This window comes from Erithacus rubecula (assembly GCF_903797595.1).
Source record: "Erithacus rubecula genome assembly, chromosome: 4".
Taxonomy (NCBI): Eukaryota; Metazoa; Chordata; class Aves; order Passeriformes; family Muscicapidae; genus Erithacus; species Erithacus rubecula.
In genome coordinates, this window is record NC_136686.1 from 10,606,709 (window position 1) to 10,622,458 (window position 15,750).

The 15,750-nt window shown below is 41.2% G+C and overlaps 2 long non-coding RNA genes across 2 annotated transcripts; both read right to left on the bottom strand.

The window, feature by feature from the left end:
• Positions 1–2,784: 2,784 nt before the first annotated feature.
• LOC306801734 lies at positions 2,785–5,205 on the bottom strand. Its single transcript, XR_013774174.1, has 3 exons — positions 4,650–5,205; positions 4,529–4,563; positions 2,785–2,930 (listed from the first exon to the last, which is right to left on the bottom strand). It is a non-coding gene; the product is annotated as an uncharacterized lncRNA (long non-coding RNA).
• Positions 5,206–7,479: 2,274 nt separating this feature from the next.
• LOC306801394 lies at positions 7,480–8,347 on the bottom strand. The gene is made up of 2 exons (XR_013774080.1): positions 8,175–8,347; positions 7,480–7,900 (listed from the first exon to the last, which is right to left on the bottom strand). It is a non-coding gene; the product is annotated as an uncharacterized lncRNA (long non-coding RNA).
• Between the last annotated feature and the right edge of the window lie 7,403 nt (positions 8,348–15,750).

A 15,750-nucleotide genomic window follows, 5' to 3' on the forward strand; every position in this document is an offset into this window, starting at 1 on the left:
GTAAAGGCTAAAAGAACAGCAGATAGCAAAACAGAAAGTGCTAAAATAGAGGGATAAGTCATTCTGAGACACAAACAGCCTTTCGGAACCAGCCCTAGGTGGAGGCAGGGCTTCCAACAAAAATCTGCACTCTTCTGTCCGAAATGAAAGGACAGCAGTCCTCAAAAATAGCCACAAGTGATGATCCAGATTACATGCCAATGAATTCTGTGATTTAGTAAACCGTCTGGAAGGCTACTTTAAAAGATTATAACTTTAATTCCTGAGCAGGGATTACATAATGGGGAGAAAAACAACATTGATAACATAACGAAAAATATGTCCTTTTAAACTTTGAGTGCATCCACAGAATTCATTATTATTTATTTGGCCTTTCAAAAGGGCTTTGACAATGTGACCCATGAAGAAAACACAATAGTCATGACTGGAAGTTGGAATCATAACTAAAAACAAGCTAAGGAACCAAAAATAAAATGTACAAATGAAAAGACACTTTGACAAGAGAAATGTTAAAAGTTGAATGTAGAGGCCATTCTGGTATCAGTTTTTAACTTCAGTTCATGTTTAGAAAGATCAGCTGTAAAATAAACAGCAGCAAAAATGACAAGCTAGAAAAGAGTACTGGGGCTACTGAAGGGTTTAACCAAGCTGAGTGAACTTGAAACACAATAAATACTTTTTTTTTTAAATAATTGGTAAGGAGATCATATTGCAACATTCTCCAAGGGGAGGACCTGGGTGCCACGATAACAAATCAACAGAAACTTTCAGGGATATGCAATAATGTCAGATAAGTCAAACTGGAAAAACAGAGATAATGAAAACATTATCCTTCTAATATCTGGCTGCCAGGGAAACAGCTTCCTAGGGAATGCCAGTGAGCCTTTCCTCATTAAAGCTACAGAAGTAACAGGAGTGCAAGGGCAGGTGTCTACAACAATGCCACTTTTAAGAGACTGTCATATATGAAAACACAAAGCGATCAAACTATTTATGTTAGTGAGCACATGAGCAACAGGGAACACAAGAGAGATACACAGTCTGAAAGTTGTGATCTGTAGTCCAACTTTCGCACCCACTTCCAGTCTTGAAAAGGAAAGGATTCAGCTAAATTAAATAAACACTAAATTCAAACTGTGGGAATATATTATTTTTCAACGTGCAGCCTGAGCATGTGGAAATCAATGCATTGTTAAGGGATATCAGCAGGAATCAGAAAGAATGATTCTAACCATAGTCTACAGAAATACAGCATTGGATGGGATTGTTTGCTGGAAAGACCACACGGACCTTTGTGCAAAGCTGAGAGACCTGCCTGCCCCACTTTCTGACAAGGACAGGGTACTCCAAAAGGATCTGATGCTGGTCACCCTCACTCTTTACCAACCAATCCTTTGTAAAAAATGCCAGGGTAACTTGGCATTAATTACACCGTGAGCCTGTTCCAGTGCAGCATTTTCTACTTTTGTTTTCTGTGGCCAGAAGAAATGGCAAAAAATAGATAAGTTCACTTTATCTAATGCAAAATGCCTCATTCTCTAAGCAAGCTATGGTGCCTGGCACAACACTGTCAATGCATCATTCAAACATTACAAAAACACGTAAAAACATGCATGTTTACTTTGCCACCTGCTCTTCCCCCTGGCACCACAAATAATTAGCAAGAACCTAAATTTTAAGTCTTGGTTTTACTATATATAGTATAGAGCATATAGCGCTCTTCTTTGTAACATATAAATACATTTCCTTTTTTTTTAATCTTACTATCTTTTTTCCCATCCATGCAGCGTTATTTGCAGAACTCATTTAATAATTATAAGAGAGTCCAAGTTGCGTGTCAGATCCTGGGATATTGCCACTCATACGGTGGTTTGCTACACTCAGCCTTTGGTCTTGTGGCTAACAATTCACCCAAGCTGTGAGAATACCTCACCACAACCCCCACACTGCCGCTCTTCAAAGGAAGACAAGGATATGTAATTACGAGATGATGAGCTCAAATATAAGACATGAGATGTGGGAGCAGATTCTGTAACCACACCGGTGAGTGGTTTCACTACTGAAGTTTCAACAGCTCTGTCTTCACTTATGTTCTCAGTAAAACTCACATGTTTTCAAACTATATTTGCAGCAGCAAAGGGAAAAAAAAAGGAATGCTTAAACTGTACCACTGCATAAAATATAGTTTTAACATCAACTGGTCAGATCCAAAATTACTAATCAGCATTATTAACAAACTGCCCTTTTAATAAATGGGGCATATGTCTCGGAAAAATAAGCAAACCAGCATCCAGTTTTGCTAAAAATATTGTCAAAATTTCATCCCACAAGATTTGTAACCTGAAAATATTCTCAATCTCATTTCAAGACTTTATGATGCTATAATTGTGGCCATAATACAAAGAGCTATAGATAGAAGCATCTGTGTGTATATGTGCCAGCTCAGGGACTAAAGGCACAATGCAGAGTGGAAAGGAATTCATATGTGGGTACAGATCCACTCCAGCACGCACAGGATCAGTCCCTCACTGGCTATTTAGAATAAACAAAACATCAAACCACTTTTCCTATTACTCTGCAGAGCTGAAAGAAGTTTTTGTTGTTGTCATGACTGATTAAGGAAAGAGTTGAATAGTCTGGAGTGGAACAAGATGTGAATAAAGCTACCAAACTCAAGTGAGGACCACTGACCGCCTTCAGAAATAGGCATAAGAAATAGCAGGATTACATGCTCGCCTGTTTCTGATTAACAACAACAAAAAGAAGAAGAATTCAGTTTTACCTATAAGAAGTCTTTGTTTTCTGCTGAGGCAGGGCCACATCTCTACAAGCCAGGGACCCTTTGCAGGGCCAGAGCCTCCCAGCGGCAGCCACACCCTCCTCTTCCTCATTTCTTTCTACTGACCATTAAATACTTTCCAAGTCAGGCACTGAAAAAAATAACCCAAAACAAACCCCACATTTTTAATAGACATCAGAATACCATGTTGCTGATTTAATTAGGCAGATAAGAAACAAATAAATATATTTGCACACACACCCATATTTGTATTTTCTGTTTCATTTCAAATAAATTTGGTAGGCCTGATTTGAATCTCTATTTAAACCACAGGAGAAAAATAATGAAAACATGCTCTATGCTGACAGGAGAACTAAGCCCTCTGGCTATCTCTTTTTAGAGTTTTATATGACATGTCCATTGGTACTGGAAAAATTCACAGAACTGGGGCTTTTCAGGAATCTTCGGATGAACTTAGATACTTTGTAGCAGTAAGATGTCAGCACAAAGCAAAATGAAAGAGACATCCCAGAACTTGTCTCTTCAGGAATTCTATAGATTTGACACTTAGGAAGATCTATGACTTTATATTAAAAAAGAAAGAAAGAAGAAAAAAAAAAGTTAAAAAAAAAAGAAAGAAGTAATAATTTCCTGGCTCATATATCATTCAAACTCTCCCAGGTAGTAGTGATGCTGCATTGCAAGCATCAGACAACATGTCCTTACTCTTACTATATTTCATACAATTTATTTTACCCATAATTCGGCAGCACACAGAACTATCTGGAAACTGATTGTTGCTATAAACTGTTTTGCATATTATGTCATCTTCTGGCTTTAATTCATTATTTAAACAACACTGTAGTTATACTACTTTTAATATTCTATTTAACCAGAAAATAGTCAGTTCAAAGTGAGAAAGCAAACTTCCCCCATATCTCAAAAAAACCCTACTTGTTTTCAAATAACCAGGTCCAGCATTCAATAACAAAGCAGAAATACAATATTCAGGGTTCAGCAACTTAAGCTCAATTTTTTTTTGCAAATAACTGCACAAAGATACTTTTGTTCAACTATCATTAGGACTGTGAAATTTCTATTAAAATAAGCTGCTTGTTAATTAAAATTTACAACTAAATTTATAACCTGAATCCACAGACTCATGCTATTATTCTTGCTGAAAGAACAAATTAGTATTAAAATAAGAACACAGGTTATGTTGAGATGTGTGTTAGGGGATGGCAACATTCCTTATAGGTAGTATATAAAATAATGCCAAATCCAAAATTAGTTTTTAAGACCACTATCTTCTACATATTTATTCCTCTACAGCTGTACATCCACAGAAAAAACACTGCTATAAGCAAGTGATACACTTCACTACCAGTTGAGGTGTTTGCAGTTTCATACAGTCCTACATACTAACAGGTTTCCAATATACAATTCTGAATTCTCAAAGCCTACATAATGTTGTATTTGCATATACAGTAAAATATGTACAACTGACAGAGTACATCAATACTGAACTCTTTCAGACATGATTATTCGCAAAGAAATCTTTGTTCTGTAACCTGCAGAATATTAGGTAAGACTGCCATTTATACCAGAGTGCTCCACTACACCACTGACTTCTAAATCCAAATACACAATAAGGGAAAATGCTAGCACATTAGTATTTTACTGGCCCACAAATTTCAACCCTTCCAAGCCCTCCCATCCATGTATTCCACATCAGAAAAGCACACTTACTCCAGACTGTCTGCATTCTTATTTACGGAGGTGCTCTGCAATAAAGGGAGTGAACAGAAATCCAAGGGTTAACAGAAGAAACAAAACAAAACCAAACCCTAAACCAAAAAACAAATCCCACCATCAAAATGCCCAGCCATTCTGCAGTCCTTAAAAGAAAAGGAAAATGTTCAGCAGACAAGTGCCTAACAAAAAGCAAACAGAGAATTTAGTGCCGCTATTGCCTGGATACCAGTTTGGGATTTAGGCAGCCTTGGATTATAAGGACTATTCCGCTGAAAATCCAGCCCACAGTTCCTGCACTGTTTTCTACAAATACCACATCCAAACTGTGACTAAACACCTCATTATGCTTCTCTGGCACTGTCTGAAGCACACATATTGTACAATTTTCTGGGCACCTAAAAGCAGAGGGAAAAAAGTGGCTGGTTTTTTACTAACCGTAATGAAATGATGAACAAGTTCCCTGCAAAAACTTGCATGATCAGTCAGTCTTCTTCCCCCCATCCCTTTTGTCCTGAGTAGGCAACAGGTGACAAAATACATCCCCAGTCTTCAGCTTTACAAATAGGACAATGTATGTAGACCATGAGACATCTGCACTGTAATATAGCCTTTTAAAATAAATTTAAATTGAATGAAGAGACTTTACCAGGCCTCCACATTGGCTTCAGAAAGTAAATTTATTTGTAGAGGCTTCATTTAAAGAAAATACAGTCCTCAGAGTTACAAACAATAACTAACGACTTAAAGTAGCAATCTTATTGACAGATCTTAAAAGAGAAAATCCAAACTGCATTTTAGAAGGGACTAAATGCCTCAAATATTTCACTACAATCTCTTTTTTCCTTTTCTTGCTAATTGATCTCAAATATGGAGATGAATTATGAGCCAATAGCCTCCAATTTTCTTAGCTCTAACTCCGGACAAACATTATATTCTGATTTATGGACATCTGAAATATTTAATTTGCTGTTCATGGCATTTAAGCAGTTAATCTAATTTATGGGAAGTAAGGATTCCACATTAAAGACTCCTTCTACTTTCTCCTCTAAGCTTCACCAATTCAAAAGCCTTTTTACCTATCCCTTATTATTTAGGAATAGTGTCCCTTTGTGCACTGGACATACTATGGTAGTTCAGGAGCCGTGGCACTTGCATGGTTCCTTTGCCAGTCCCCATATTGCTCATTAAATAATTCTACTCTCATATATACACACGCAGCTGGTAAAAGGATGACTTTGCTGCATTCGGCTACATCTACACTTCCAGAGCAAGCCTCAAAAAAAAAAAAAAAAAAAAAAAAAAAAAAAAAAAAAAAAAAAAAAAAAATCAGCGCTATAGAAATGATCAGCTCCCATCACTGTACACTTCCCTAGTCTCTCACAGCTCATGCTACGTTTGCAAAGCTGTGATGGAGCAGTACACCTGTGTCTCTTCTGGCTAAAAATCCACAATAGGGTAATAACATTTCAGTTCTGTCAATACCCACTTCTCAGTCCGTAATTAAATAGAATCTTTCTTTAAAGAAAGGATTCCCTAAAATATTTTACACGCTTACAAACAGTTTTCTACTTCTGAAAGCTTTGCAATTTCTTCCCTTTGCAAATTCAGCTGTGCAGCACCAGCGAAGAGCTCCGGGTACAGCAGATGGTTAAAATTCTGCATCATTTTTAAGAGCCTAAGAGAAAGCACTGCCTTTTTTCGGGGGAGGGCGGGAGTGGAGGAGAGGAGAGAAAAAAAGCTGAGAACAGCAATTTGCAGGTTTTTTTTTTTTTTTTTTTTCCTTGACAGCAGCAAGCCCCGCCTCAGTCTGGCCCTTCCTCCCAACCTCTGCTAACCTAAAAACCAGCGCCAACCTGGCAGCGGGCCAGGGATTCAAAAGTAAACATTATCCTCCTGCCATTTTCCAGTGCTGTTTATCATATCCTGACCCCCCCATTTTTATTTTTTTTTCCTTACCCCCTCCCCCCGCCGCCTGCCCTTCGCCATCGCTGAGATCCCCGTCTGTGCGCCCGGCTCGTTTCGCTCCGTGAGATCCGCGCCGGGAGTCCCGCGGCGGCGCCCGAACCTGCAGGAGCGCCCCGAACGCTTCCGCGGCTGTCCCGTGGGACGGCCGCACATCGCCCCCTCCCCGCACAATGCACTCGCCTCTCCCAGCGCTGCAGATGCCGGCACAAACGCGGCTTTTGCCTCCGCGGCTTTCCCGTTCTTTTATTTAATTGTGAGGGGAGTGCTTAAAGACCAGAGCCGTCCACGAACGGCCGCGAGGGCGCCGTACGGCGCTGCACCTGACTCTTTGTTATCCCTCACCGCTCATCCCCGCTCCCTTCCGCTCCGCACTTCTTCCTCCCACCTTGGGCTGCTCCTCGTTTACCAAGGCTCCGTAGAAAACCAACCCCACTAATTGAAGCAGCTGCCTGTTAGGGGTTTTTACGTAGTCGTGCAGTGCATGGTGTGGATAGCGGGCATACCGGCAGGAGGAGGAAAGATTTAAAAAAAAAAAGAAATCCCCCCGTCCACCCAAAAAATAGAGGGGTGGGGGATGGGTGGAGTAAAAATAAATAAGAAATAAATGGGTAAGGAGAGCGGGATGGTGCCGCGGGAGTCCCAGAGCCGCCGCTGCGGCTGGGGAGGAGCGGGAGCGGGGCCGGGCGCACACGGCCATGTTGTGCGCGGGGTCAGCGCGGGGCACTGCGCTGTGCGGCGGAGCGCTGCATCTCCGGGCGACTTGTGTTATTGCCCTCAAATCCTCCACCCCCGCCCCCTGCATATTCCCGCCCGGCAGAGCTGGTCTGGGGGTTATTTGTACTATTTCCCGTTAAATCCGTCCCCCCCCGCCCCACTCCTGCCAGGGAACGCCGGCTGGCAGGCTTTGCCCGAGCCCCCTGCTTTTCCCTCTCCGGGCACAGCGCAGCGCGGCTCAGCGGCAAGGTCATGTGCCATCGGCCCGACGAACAAAAGCCCTTCCCTCGTTATTTATTTATGGCTTTGGGGCGTGTTCCCGGTGAGGAGGAGCCTTTGTGCGCGCAGGTTTCACACCCACCGGGGCGCAGCGGCCGCGACTCGTCCCGAGGCGCCGCGGGACAGCCCGCGGGCTCATTAATAATTGCTGGCCATCTCCATATTGAAATCGCGGAGCAGTGCATGATTAATTAAGGAGGGAAAAAAGAAAGGGGCGAGTGACGGAGGCCCGCGCGGGCCCGGCCGCGTTAACTCCTTCGCGCCCGGGAACTCGCTGGGAATATTAATTAATTCTGCTGTTTGCGTGTCGTTAGACAACCACGTGAGGCTTCTGGCACAGGCTCTCCAGAGCCGCCGACTAATTTCCTGCGATCCGCTCATCATCAGCTCTTCATTTGGGGAAAAACCCTATGCAAAAAAAAGTGTGTAAATCTTACAGTGATTGTAAATTACTGCATTCTCATGCAATGAGGTTAAAAGAGTATTTACAAGGTTATTTATATAAAAAGATATTACAATTAAAATCTCACGAAATGTGCAATTTAAACTCATCCGAGTACTCCTATCATGAAAATATTTCCCATTGCAATGCTGTGATTAACTCGTACGCGGCATCGCAGATCCTCATACAGAAATGGGAGTAATAAATACGCTCTATACAGTAATCAGAATATTTAACAACCGTTTTTCAGAGCGCTCCAACTTCAGACGGTTGTGTCTCCCCCGAGCGCTCGGTGCCCCGGCTCCTCCTGTCACAGGGCCGGGGTTTGTCTCGGGCAGAGCCGGGCTGTCTGAGCGCTCCCGCAGGCGCTGCCTGGGAAGTGAAGCTGCGAAGCGCTCGCACGGTACCCGCTGCTCGGCAAACCCTTCCCTTCCCTTCCCTTCCCTTCCCTTCCCTTCCCTTCCCTTCCCTTCCCTTCCCTTCCCTTCCCTTCCCTTCCCTTCCCTTCCCTTCCCTTCCCTTTCCCTTCCCTTCCCTTCCCTTCCCTTCCTTCCCTTCCCTTCCCTTCCCTTCCCTTCCCTTCCCTTCCCTTCCCTTCCCTTCCCTTCCCTTCCCTTCCCTTCCCTTCCCTTCCCTTCCCTTCCCTTCCCTTCCCTTCCCTTCCCTTCCCTTCCCTTCCCTTCCCTCTTGCTCCAAAATTTCACCTGTGACTGTTTGGCCCTTTATTCCTATTTAATCTTTAATTCCCTTGGTTATTACTTAGCATCACTTGCAGTCTTTTCTGTGGACGGGCCCTCTATTTGGCTGGGGGGTGTGTGGAATAGATGGACTGAGCACTAAATTAAAGCCCCTTCATTTGTGAAGCCAAGCACACATTCATTTGACTTACTAAGCCCCCCTTTTTTTGCAGACTATGAATTCTGGCTGTCACCTGCTGGGTGGCTCCAGCAAGCTGAATTTATCCAGGCACGAATCAGGCCAGCTATGCTCCATCTCCTCAGCATGCTCAGTCTGCAGCATGGTACTAAACTCCTCCTGAGCAGCTGTAACCTCACTGGCACTAATCAGCACATCCATCGACGTTCTACACAACAACAGAAATGACAGGCTGCAAACAGATACAAATTCCTTTATACAGCCCCACTTTCAGGACCTGCTAGATAATAACAACTTGTATTAAGAATTTTTCCCATCTGAATATTATCAGATGTGTGTTTATCAGAATCCTCCCCTTTCCTCTAAACTATTTGATGATTTGGAGAGAGCTGAAACACCAGTGGGCCGATCAGGGATGACAAAGCTTTGTGTTTTTTCTTCCTACTGCTAACATTCTATAAAAGTTTTTACTGGCTATAATCTGTTTATCCTTGTAATAGGTGAAACCACATTGGGCAACTCAACGAAGTCATGTTGTGACTACCACTGTCAGGAACATTTTCATCCCTTCACAGATCAGTATAAAGCATACTCTGCTGTGCAATATGAAGAGCAACTTGTTACACCTGAAAGTTTTGCATTTGAGTTGGCGTCCAACAAAAAAGCAAAGTGCAGACCAAGCAAACCACAGCCCATAAAGACTTGGAAAGGCAGGCCCCAGTTCTTTAGATACATGTTTGGCTTTAGAGGCTAGAGAATTCTTTGGAGGATATAATCCTTTAGCTACAAAAATACTAATAAATACTCAAGTGTAAGTGAGTAAAAGCCTTCTCCTTTCTTACAAAGTTTGCTCAGTGTTGTCACAAGAGAAAAAACAAAAAAAAAAAAAAAAAAAAAAAGAAAAGTTGCATATACCAAAATGTTACTAATTTTCAGTGTCTTTTACTGCTTTTCTCTGGTTTAAAGCAGCAAGGCATTGTCAGAACTAATACAATAAACATGCAAACTCAAGGATGGAACATAGCAGTAAGACACTAATTTCTCGTTTATAAAATAATTTTCATAACATGTAAAAACATGCTTTTAAAATAATTAAAGGTATACTGAGGGTATTCAAGATGGAAAAGTAAGTAACAATTTTAGCATATTTTTTCTCATTTTTTCTCTACATGTTCAATTACAAACTTCCTAGTATTTTGAAGCCTATGAGAATTGGCTAGTGATTCCAAACTCCACATGCTGGTTTGTAAATTCTCTCTCTATGGTTTGTAGCTCAAAGGAGTATGAGGAAGCAGCATGGTTATAAATTATTAAATTCTAATGGAAAAAATACTCCCTTAAAATTCTTCACTGCTTTATTAAATGATCCAAGAAATGAGAGGTGGGGCTGGCATAACTGCCAGGTGGAATGATTGCCAGATACCTTCTATTGGAAGACTACATTTTCAGTTGGTTAAAGAGTTTGCCTAACTTCAACTGTTTGGCTGAAACCAGGTGTGCGCCTCGGGGATGACTTGTTTGAAAATCTTCAGCCAAACATCTCAGGTCTTTCTGAGAAGGAGCCTATCGAAGACTGTTTGGACATGCTGCCAAATAACGGAAACCTCTTCTTGGAGAAGCTCCTGCCTGCCCATGTTTGGAGCAGGGGTTAGAATGGGAATGGCTTGGTAAGGAGGTGGAGTTTGCTGCTGCACTCTGGCCAGGCTGCCAAGGTGAGAAAGCCTCAGCCTGTGTATGCTGGCCAGGGGGTTCCTGAGGTTTGACAGAGAAAATCTGAAAGCCCTCACTTTCACAAACCATGCTCCTGGGAGATGGAGACACACCTGCCGGACACCAGAGCTCTGTCATTCTGTCTGGGATGGTGGAACTGTCTGCCTGGGCGCCACAAAACCACCATCCTCTGCTCTTAATGTGGCATCTAGACAGCCTAGTGCAAGTTGCTTGATTTCAGTATGGAAGAACTAAAACTATTAAGCCAGAATAGAAAGAAAAGAAGGGAGAAGGGCGTTGGTAAAGTGACAGAGACTGGTGGAGCAAGGGAGGCAAGCTGTGTGCAGAAGGTGGGAATAGACTCTTTCTGAACAGGGAAGCTAAAACTGTTTGCAAAAAGAAACTGGCTATCTTGGCTGGGGAGGCAAATGGAAGCAGGTAGGGAATAGAGTGCTGACGAGGCAATGCATTGTCAAAGGAAAAGAGGGATTCACCAACTGTGTTGTTTATGGAGATGCTTGAAATAGAGAATTGTCTTCTTTTTGCCATCAGATGGCTCAAGTACCACTGTGGGATGGTTTGGAATATTCAACTCCTCCTGATGACTCGTATGGATCTTAGTAGACTGCTAGAGGATAAAATCTCTGTTCATGCCATTTGCTATTAACCCCCCCACCTAACTTGCAAGAAACAACTTGCTCAAGCATGTGCACTGACACACAGACACATGCATACACATGTCAAAACTATACTGAAACAAGGGTTAATCTTGTTCAAAGAGGATTGAAGTGTATGGAATCAAGGAGAGAGAAACAGGAAAAATCTGCTGTGAAGCAAGCAGAATTTATTGTATACAGCCTCTGTTTGTATGGTACAATTCTCACTTGGGCCTTCCATCTTTCCTGCTGGGGCCCAGCTTCAGGAACTGGATGAAACAAAACAATGCCAATATTGGTAGCTACCCTATTTTGTATTCTCCTCACTAATAAGGTGCAGTTCCATGTCTTGTTTGCTGGATGCTTCTCAAACTACCCATCAGAGTCTGAATTACAAGGTTTTTCTGTGGCACTATTTACAACTCTGGTCATTGGATGCTTCTCAGGGATCCTCTAATTCATATTCATGGAAATCCCATGAGCTAAAGGAGAGACACTACTCTCATTTTAAGAGTAATATTTTGACACATGTATCCCCTCCAACCTGGGAGTCCAAACTCCTGATAAAGCACCACAGATACTGGCACTGTGTGCTGGAAGCACCTTTCCCCTGGATCCCACCAGCAGGGGCAAACCCTTGTCCGAGTTCACAACCAAGGAACGTGAGGAACCAACATTAATCAACTTATAATTTCACTGTGTTAAAAACAAAAAGTCAAATACCTGCCCTTGTGGGTTTCTGCCAAATATACGCCCTTTGTTCCATACAAGGTACAGTTCTACAGCAAAAACTACCAGGCACTAGGAGGTTAGGGAGCATTTCCCATTATCCCAGGTTAAGAAAACTGGTTTTCTCAACGTTATAGTGCTAGAACACAATATAAAATAAAACCAGTTTTAAAAACTATTTTCTATCCTTTAATATCTTCTTTTTAAGTATTAAGATGGGGAAGGTTTGACTCATACATTTTGTACAGTTGGCAATCCAGCAATGCTTTGGGGGGTGTAATGGGCTGCTGAGCATTGCTGGTTTGTTTCCAAGCAGGCACAGCGGGCACCAGCCGAGATCCACAGCTCCTGTAACTAGTGACAGCTCAGGGTCCACATGGGCTCTCCTGCATATGCTGAACTGAGGGCAAGGACTACAAGTGACCACTGAAATCACCTGACAGACCAAAGTCAGGTTTCCTTTTCCTTTGGCACAAAAGGAATACTGAGAGGCTGCAGGGAATGCACATTCCTTTCACACTGCCTGAGGCAGGAAGATCCAGGTCAGGGCAGCAGGGAAGGCCACAGTGCATTTACTGGCTGTCTGAGTTTGTGGTTATTTTGGATTATTGTTCCAGTAACACTTTTTTGAGCTTTCTTCTGAATTTTCCTTTTTGAGATTTTTCAGTGTTTTGAATGTGCCTAGAGCTGAAATTCATAACTCAAAGGAACCTGTGATAACATGAATGCTTATGCTAACTTTTACAGGAGCCTTCAGACACGTCTGGAAGCAAACCTCTGAATGGGATAAATCCAGAAATCACAGGCAACACGCCTTGCACAGTTAAATGGGAGAGTATTTAGAAAAAGAATAGTTTTTCAAGGTGAATGAGTCTGGCAAGAACTCACTGCAAAGAGATTTTACCATAAATTCCTTCTTGCACTGCACAGGAGACTTAGAGCCCCAAAGGGCAGCCGAGTCTTTGGCACAATAAACTTCTATATTGCATCATGATGATGCCAACAGCAATGATCTTGTACTAAGTGTGGTCAGATGGCACCTTCCAGGAGGACACATGCTATGTTTTGGTGAAGAGGAAACAGTTGCCTGTATATATGCTAGACAAAAATTACTGAAACTCTGATAATTGTGTCTGTTGCTATTTCAAACACAAAGACCAGCATCTTCCCAATGGAATGGTGGTGGCCTTTTGGGGTGAAATATTCTTGGCATGCTGTTAATAAGCTTAAACCAGCCTCACTCAGGGCAAGTTTGACCAAAGCAGAAGAAATTATTTCAGGAGAAAAACAGTTTAAATACTCCAAACAAAATCTATAAAGGACTCGAATATTATTTTGAAGGCATTCTTCTGATCTGGAAAAAGGAAAATTCAAGCTCCTCCTTACAAAGTATTTTTTCATTCTTGGCTCAGCTCAGGAGTTCCATTTCATGAGAAATATACTTACAAAATACTGCTATAATCACATTCTGGAATCCTAAATGACCTAGGTAGAAGAAATGTCCTAAATCAACTGGAACTGTTGGCTAATGTGTGAGCATTTTCAATGAAAAAAACCAACAACCACAAACAGAAGCTGAATGTGAAAGCAGCTCTTTCATTTTCCTACAGAATGATGGATTGCTTCTGATAAAATTTGTAATTTACAGAAATCTGTTTCTTTGGAGAAGGTACAACTCATCCAAATGTACCCTCATAATTAAGAGAAAAATGAACCTGGTAAGTGATTATTGATGCAAATGTAGGGAAACTAAGAGTTAAACTTCCTATGTTCACAATGGACACTGTTAATTTTGAAAGAAAATGAAACAGGGAAAAAAAGGAGCTTAGGAGATGTGGAGCTACTGGAGCTTCCTTCTTCATGTTGTTTCCAACAGTCAGCTGCAGGTAATCCTCTGCATAAAAGTCATACTCTTCTTATGTAAACCTTGTAACAGCAGTATTTATTATCTTTCAGAACAAGACATACACTCTTAGAAAAGTAAGGCTGATACCAAGTAGAAATATAATGGAAGAAGTGGGATAAATCCCCAGACATTCCTCTGTTCAATGGATTTTAAAAGTCAAAATTGATCACCCAAGTGCAAGCCAACCTAGCCAAGTGTTCTTTCCTAGCTTTGATTTCTTTATGTCCCAATATTGTTAATGAAATATGGATTTTGGTTGATTAATTTACTTGTAGCATAGGACTGTAGGACAAGTCACGTTTCTGCATTTTGTCATATGTCATTAGTTTCCTCCCCATAAACCACGCAGGCTGTCACTCAAAGACACCTTCCATGCCTTTAGTTTTGTTTTTTTTTTAGTTTCAACAGATTAAATTTTGAATTATTTTAAAGTATAGGGTGAAAAATGAGCTGGAGTGGTGAAATCAGGGTTAATTCAATTGCACTTTTAAGGGTATCCTGACATTTGAAAAAGTGGCAAAGCACATTCTGCCTGCTTGTTTTGATACAGATACATCTGTCAGGAATTTGTGCAAAAGCTTGTATGGGACTCCCAGGACTGTGTGTGTTGTAAAATAAATCTGTATTGGTCTTCTCCCAGTCTAAATATATTTGTGACTAAAGCTCTCACATGCAGATAGAGATCTAGTAAATCAAAGTATGTTTCCAGGAGCTGTAAGTTATCAATTTTACACACAAAATCTAACAAGTGATGGGAAAAAAAAATAATCAAAAATTACTTGAACTCTATACACTCCTACCATTAGATCTTATTTTATTGAATGATTCATGCCTTATTGGCTTTTCTAGATTTGCTTTTATATTTCTGCATCACTATTTTAATAAAAAAACTGCCATCCTACCTAAACCTATTTAGAATTTTCTATGATTAAATCTCATTGAATGAAGACTAGTGAGAATTATGGCTCTTTCACAGCACAGTCAAACACCAAACACAGCTTGGCATAACCCAAAAATGCCTTGCCCACCTTTACATTTTATAGCATCAAGAGGGAAGCTATAAAATGGGAAGGGTATTTTTCCTGAACTGAGGAAAATCAATGGGAGACACACTGATTTGTGTTCAACATGTTCCTCACAGCAGAAAGCCTTGCAGTTTTCATACATTCACACATTATTTGCTCCACATGCAGAACACAGAACCTGTTGCTTCTTTAGAGATGCTGACAGAGACCCAGATCTCAAGGTGAGAGGGAGCTCAAACCAGGACATGCCTGAACCACAGACCAATTCCTCTGGAACTTGACTGCTTTGCAGGAAATTCTCTGAGTTGGAGCCACCACAGAGGGCTCAAAAATCTGTCTACACATGCAGTTAACAGAAAATGAGTAGAAAATTGCCATTATTTGGGGAAGACCATGGAAATAACTGAAAAAAGTCCAATGAAGCTTTTATAGCCCATACCTTCTGTTCATTTCATATAAAATCCCCACTTAAAAACTCCTAGAAATTATTTCCTTGGTCATTTAAAGAACCTGGAGCATACTGCGTGCTTTGAAGTTACTAAATTCCTGAACTTCGAGGTGGCAGCAGTGAACAGGGACTCTGAACTTGGGCCTGACTGTGTTGAGTGCTTAGCAAAAACAAGGACTTTGATTCTAGTGCCTTTTGAGCAACAGCCCTGTTTGCAAATTAAGTAAAAATCTCATGTATTTGTAATATACAATCTCAAATTTTAGCTGCAGAAATAGCATTTAAAAGTTATTCCTCTGCAGAGTAGTTAACAAGTATTAATTTTAAAAACCCGCACTAACTTCATCACCTTATTAAATAAAACATTTTTCTTAAAAAACATACATATAACAATTCAATATGAATTTCCACCCAAAGTTCTGAGTTGCTGCATGATTATTTCTAATGGAAAATCTCAGTATGTCTT